At 41.8% G+C, this 7,121-nt stretch overlaps 1 protein-coding gene across 3 annotated transcripts in view; it reads left to right on the top strand.

Annotated features, from left to right (window-relative positions):
- Positions 1-7,121, top strand: part of DCDC1 (doublecortin domain containing 1) — a 605,588-nt gene that overhangs the window by 59,105 nt on the left and 539,362 nt on the right. The window lies entirely within an intron of this gene.

Genomic DNA, 7,121 nt, shown 5'->3' with positions numbered 1-7,121 from the left:
TAACTTACATAGCTCTCTGTATCAAAGTCACAATACTTCATACTAAATACTTTCCATTAAATCATCAAAACAGCTGGAAGTTATGATAAGCTAATAATGATAGTTATAATTTAGCTAGCTAATTTTTATTCTTACAAAAAGCCAGGCGACAGATTGGGAAATTTTATATTTGTTAAGGATCAAATTGTGTTACCAGAGTACCATTCTAACAAGAGACAAAAATGAAATGCATTTTTTGGATTATAAAATACTTTTTTTTTAAGGATTTTACAGCTGGCATAGTCTTGTGGTGTCTAAAAGTATAATGCAGTGCATTTAACAATGATCTTGGGATAAATACATTTACAAAAAGCATTTAACTAAAGTGTATATTTTATATTTCTTTACTTTAATGATAATTTTAGCCTTTCCTTGTATATTTATGATTGTTTTCTTCTTCTCTTTTTTAAAGCACCCATGGTTTATTTTTCCTAATATATTTTTAAATTACTTTTGTTACCTTGAGAGTAGTTTCTAGCACAGATTTTTTACTACCAAATGAAAAATGTGAGGACTCAATAGCTTGTAATTTTTACAGAAAGTTGTTGCTGACCTAGAAGTGGTAGTTCTCTGTTTTTGTTTTTCTGTTGTTTTATTCTTTCTTATAGTGATAAGTATAAAAAATGTCAATGAATATCTGCACTTGCCCTAAATATGTCTTTATTAGATTTCCATGGAGCTAATAGTGACTTCCACCAACTGAGCCATATCATATAAATACATTCATATCTTGCTTCCATAAAAACTTCATAAACTATATTTATGATCATACAATATACTTATCTCCTACTTCATCAATTATTCACATGATACGTGTTAAAGATAAAATGAAAATCACTCTGACTCCATTGACTACAGTTCATTTAAACAATAGTCTATGCATACAGTAAGGGAGACACAAATAGTAATATTTTCTCTAATTTATACGTATAGCATAGTTGAACCAATTCACTTTAAGATTTAATTTGAAGGTTTTTATTATTTCAGTAAATAAAAACAATAATATTAAGTAAACGCTGTTTTGTCTCGTATCATAGGAGGCACTGAAAAAAGCTATATAATATTTTTATATAGCCATTGTTATAGTTTGTTATAAAATGTTCAGGGCCTTAGTACTTTTATTATAGTTTTTCCTTGCACATAACTTGTTAAGAGTGGGTTTTCAAATTCATTAAGCAATTTTCTCTCTCAAGCTAAATTCAAAACAAAAACTTCTGTGCTTTGTCTGCATATCTTTGGCTGTGTTTCATTGTGACATGCACTGCTGTTCTTTTAGCACCAAAATGTTGGCACACATTACGAAAATTTCACACCATCCCTTGCTGGATCAGCAAGCTTAACCTACCAAAATCTGGTGTTGTGCAATGGTTTTTGACTGATAATCAATCTTGTTGCTGCTCGACAGTTGTTGCTGGGACACAGACTAGAGCAGGTGGCAGATGTGCCTTGTCTTTTGAGAAAAGAAAGAGTAGGTGAGCTTGGGTATGGAGTAACATATTGTATGTCCATTAAAAGGGCTGTGCGAGGGTAAGTATAACAGGAAAAAGCCACCAACAATTAGAAACTCCACCAGTAACATCAAATATGTCTTATGACAATCTGGGTTACCAGTTTAATGATATTGTTAAACTAATATAAATAATTAAAAAGGTTTCCCTGTACTCAGTGACCAGAATTCAGGTTAAAATTTACCTTTATATTTCATAATCATATATGTTTATGGTTTTGTTATATACGTAGAATGTATGCCAAAAGTATCTTATAAAAATAGCTACAGTATATGGGAGGAAATTAATATGTTCTGTAGGGTGTTTTTCCCCTAACCTCTAAGAGTTTAACAAAAATCACCATTAAAAAGGTAAGGAAAAAATCTGGCTTGACTGCATAATTTTACTTATCACAAGACTTGCGTTCCTAAAACATAGATGATAAGAAGATACAAAAGCAGTAAATTCGTTCTGGACAGGAATAGGAGACCAGCAGTACTCTTAGGCTCTGATCCTGCAAATATTTACACTTTTGAGCAAACTTATTGTAATCAATTAATGTACTTACATATGGAAGTTACTTAGACACATTCATGTTTGCAGCATTGATGCCTTCATTTGAAATCTGTATTTCAGATACTGGGTCAAGCATAAGCTCTGGCATAAATGTAAGATATCACTGTGATTCATTTAGTAAAAATACTTCTATAGGACAGAACTCCCACTGACACCAATGCGTTTAGGCCTGGTCACATCAACCCCTTTTGATTTGCTCAGTATTTCAACTTCCTATCATAATGATTGTGGAATAATACTTAAATTTATGGTAAGGAAAAATAAATAAAGATTCATATATACATTCACTTACACAATAATTTTTAGATGTATAGCTAAAAATGAAAACTAAAAAAATGCTATATTTTATTTTCATTTAATATTTATCTTAAAAGCTCCAATCAGTAACGATGCCTCCATATTAAAGGTGTTCAACACACACAATTTGCATATACTGAAAAGCAATGACCTTATTTAATTAGAAGTTTAACTGGAATTCTAAAACAGATGTGTAACTGAGCACCTGTCTCCCACACATTTTAAGAATTTGTTTCTTAAAGAAATTGTGAAGTCATTTTGTTCACTGCTTCTTCTTTCTTCTAAAAGCTTTTATTTTCCCCAAAAATCATTGCAAATGAATGATATCTCCTTCCAGGTGCCCACAGTGTGTTAGCTGCCTTACCTATTGCTTTCTTTAGTTGACTCCAGGTTCTTGCTATTGGATTTAAATCAAGTGATTGTGATGCCCAAGGCACAAATCACTTGATTACCATTTCGTCAGAAGAGTTTGTGCAAGTTTTGATATATACTATACATCATTGTCATATTGCAGAATATATGCCTTTCCAAGATTCTTCTTCTATTCAATATTTTTTATTGTTTGGCTCTATTGGCTTTATCTCTTGTTGGAGTTTATAGTTACTTATAGTGGAGATACAGAAATTTTATCTAGGGGTATATCTAGACTACAGCATTATTTCGAAATAGATTATTTTAAAATAACGCATCTACATGCAAAATGCATTTTGAAATAGAGTTTTGCTATTTTGAAATAGCGTGTCCACACTGATTGGACGCTGAATTGCATTTAAGGCCAGCCAGAACTGGCTCTGGCAGGACATCGGGTCAGGAGTTACCTTGTGTGACTGCTGCCTGAGGCTATCTGAGGCCTGTGGTTAAAGGAACCCCCCCAGACAGCCAGTTCTCAAGTTTCCCTGCTTGCTTGCCTACCTCACTGAGGGACAGCAAAGCCCCCCACTAGGGGTTTGCGCCTCATTCCACCCTGATGTCCTTCCACTTACCCCTTCCTAACCCCCCTTCCTGATGTACAGTAAAGACACAAGTGTTGAAGAAAACAAACTCTCTTTATTGAACAAAACTGGAGTGTGGTGGGGGGGGGGTGATGAAGGCGGGAGAGGGGAGGCGAGAGGGTGGGAGAGGGGAGGGGTAAACCTGGGCGGAGGGAACTGGAAGGGGGAGGCAAAGGGAGGAAAGTGAAAGAGAAGCTCAGGGTTGGGAGCTTGCCGGCCCACCTGTCTCCCAGCACAACGAGTGCAGGGGCCTTGGTGTCCTCGCTGTGGGGGGGAAGGACACCAAGGGGGGGGAAGGAAGAAGCGGGAGGGGGACCAGGAATGGGAGGAGGAGCTGTAGCTGGGGAGGCAGCAGGGGCTGGAGCGGCAGGAGGCAGTAATCTGTGCACCAGGGTTTGCAGGTGGTCGCAGATGGCATGGCCCTGGGCAAGCAGCTCCCATCCGCTCTCCCATCAGAGCAGCAGGTCTTTGTGCACCCAGTAGTCCAGAGTGCGGTGCAGGCCTCGCAGTATCCCCAGGTGCTGCAGCTGGTACCCTCCTGATTACGGGTCAGCCTGCTGAGTGCTTGGGTGCAGGAGGATGTCCTGGGTGGGGTGGTATGCCCTGCACTCCCAGCTGGTGCGGCTGTGGAGAAACAAGAGAGGTGGTCAGTTATCCCTGGGGATACAGTGGGTGAAGCCCAGCCCCCCCTCTGCAAGGCGAGGATGACAGGTCTCCATACCATCAAAGCCTATGTGCTAGCTCGGAGGCCATGTTCGGGATGTCCTGCTATCCCTGGGAGTGGGAGCTTGCCCAGGATTGCACCCATGCCCCTGTGCTGTATGTGGTGTGGGTCTGTGGGGGGAGAAGAGGGGAGGAGATGTCCCCTGCCCCTGTGTAAAGGGGGCTTGTGGAGGGAGGGCGTCCTGTTGTGTCCCACCCCGGGGTCAGGAGCACGTCATGTGCCTTCATACATACACACGTGTGGGTAACAGGCCTTGGCCTCTGTGTGGCAGCCAGCTGGGGCCACGTGCCCAGGGGTGGCACGGCACATGCACAGGTTTCTGCGTGAGCTGTGGCCAGCAAGGCCTATACGCGCGGTCCCTGGTCTCCCTCACTCCAACCTCCCGCGTAAGGGGACAGTGATGGCACTCACATGTTAGAAGCCTAATCCGAACTATCTAGTCCATGTCGCGTGTAGCCGCGCAGCACGGGGTTCCCACTAGCCGGCTTTTAAAAATGCCGGCGCCGGCTTTATGCTAATGAAGCCCGGGAAATTCAAATCCCGGGCTTGATTAGCAAGTTCGGTATGCATACATTACCCCCCTAGTTCGAACTAGGGGGGTAGTGTAGACATACCCAGAGAGACTTCCCAGGACACAAAAGTGAACCAATTCTGGTTAATAAGAAAAAAGAAAACAAACTTTTATTATCAAAACAAAACTACCGTTGCAAACATGGTGACTAGATGGAAAAGAGCCACCAATTAATCTAGATACTCAGGGGAACCACCTGGACTCAGGACTTTAGTTACAAAAGGAAAACACTTTTAACAGCTCAGAGATCAATTCCACATTCCCAAACCAGAAAACAATAAAACCTGATGGTCTGTCTAAACTTTGCCCTACTTACACATATAAGATGTCTGTTCTTGGGGAGAGAAGTGTCTTTCTGTCTCCCTTAGTACCAGGAGAAACTGCTCTGACTCAAACAAAGGAGGGAAAAGATACAAATTCCTTTGTTCTAGTTTGAAATCCGTACCTGCATTGTTATTGGCTGACCAGATACCTTGCTAGGGACAGGAGACATAGTTAACCCTTTAGTCCCCAGGTGTTGGCCACGTCTTCTGATTATGACAGCAGGGCTGGGCAAAATATGGCACACCGGCCGGATCTGGCCCACCAAGCCACTGGATCCAGCCCACAGACACAGTGGGGAGCTCCAAGCAGGCTCGCTGCTTGCCTCACCCCACCCTCATACCACTCAGAAAAGCAACTGCCTGTTATTCAAAGAGACAGCTCCCATTGGCCAGAAACTGGCCAATGGGATTGTGCTGAGGCCATGGCATCTAATGAAGCCTCCCTCACCCCAGGGTCACAGTTATGAAAGAGAAACAGCCTGGCAGCCTTTTCTGAGCAGCATGCAGTGGGGCAAGGCAAGCAGGGAGCCTGTTTCGGGCTCCCCACTGTCTGCAGGCCGGATCCATTGGCTTGGCAGACCAGATGCAGCCTGCGTGCTGTATTTTGCCTATCCCTGATTTAGAGAGTATAATTTTTTACAACACATCACCGATCATCATCATCATCACTCTTTTATCCCTGATTTTACACTTGCTTCCCACTTGCACAGGGGAAGTAACAGCAGCCCAGTGGACACTGCTGTTCCCTCTACAGGCTCCTTTGCAAAGGTATAATAGGTAGTTCATAACTGAACCCGCTATGATTAATGGGCTGCTAATAAAATGTCTGGTAAGTTCCCAGTGGCATTCTCTCCACAACAGTTGTGTACACATTTTGTCAGAAACAGTCACATATTATATGCACTCTTCTTAATAGCAAGGGATACTCAAGCATTAGTGTGCTGGGGGTCATGTGGAAACTTAGATAAATAGATATAAGACATATATTATCGGGAAGATGAAGTTTTGGAGGTCTAATTTGAAACCCAAATGACTAAAGTGAGACTACTAAATCCATAGGTAAATAAAATACTGGAATAAAAATGGCTTAATTTTCAAATTTCTGTGTGTGATATTCCCCCCCCCCCCCGCTTTATGAAATTGTCTTGTTGACACAATTATGCATAATTTGAAGATGCTTTCAGCAAAATACCTCATGTAATCTATCAATTTTAATGTCTCAGTATGCTAGATCTGTAGATCTTAGTTTGGTGTATGTATCATTCTTGTAAATAAAGTTAGAAATATGGAATAGGGAATGGCTTATGCTTATAAATGTGCAAATGAAAGCCACTAAGGGTGTTTTCAGTGCAGGGACATCTCAATGTTTGGGCAATCACCTGTAAACAGCCCTCTTTGTCTTTTAGGTCTAAGCAGGGGTTGGTCTTAGGAAGAAATGTGACCACCCCAACTAGTAGGGTCTGATCAGGTAATTTTCCATGGAAGGGGACAATGTAGAAACAAAGAATTCCATCCCAAAAGGAAGGCTATTTAAGATGCAAAGTTTTCAGGCTCTTTGTCTTTGGCTGCCAGGTCACTCCCAAGGGTGTGTCTAGACTACATGCCTCCTTCGACGGAGGCATGTAGATTAGCCAGATCGGAAGAGGGAAATGAAGCCGCGATTAAAATAATCGCGACTTCATTTAAATTTAAATGGCTGCCCCGATCTGCCGATCAGCTGTTTGTCGGCAGATCGGGGGAGTCTGGACGCGATGCCCCGACAAAGAAGCCTTTCTTCATCGACACAGGTAAACCTGGTTTCACGAGGCTTACCTGTGTCGATGAAGAAAGGCTTCTTTGTCGGGGCATCGCGTCCAGACTCCCCCGATCTGCCGACAAACAGCTGATCGGCAGATCGGGGCAGCCATTTAAATTTAAATGAAGCCGCGATTATTTTAATCGCGGCTTCATTTCCCTCTTCCGATCTGGCTAATCTACATGCCTCCGTCGAAGGAGGCATGTAGTCTAGACACACCCCAAGAGAATAAACCAGAAACCTCAGGGAAAAAAGATCTTTCCTGGCTTGGAGGTTTAGCTGAAATAAGAACAGTTTTAAGGTATCTTTGCAATAAG

Source organism: Pelodiscus sinensis, chromosome 5 (genome assembly GCF_052426305.1).
Source record: "Pelodiscus sinensis isolate ZL-2025 chromosome 5, ASM5242630v1, whole genome shotgun sequence".
NCBI lineage: Eukaryota > Metazoa > Chordata > Testudines > Trionychidae > Pelodiscus > Pelodiscus sinensis.
The sequence above is the reverse complement of the archived record's forward strand: the minus strand, read 5'-3'. Positions and strand labels throughout refer to the sequence as shown.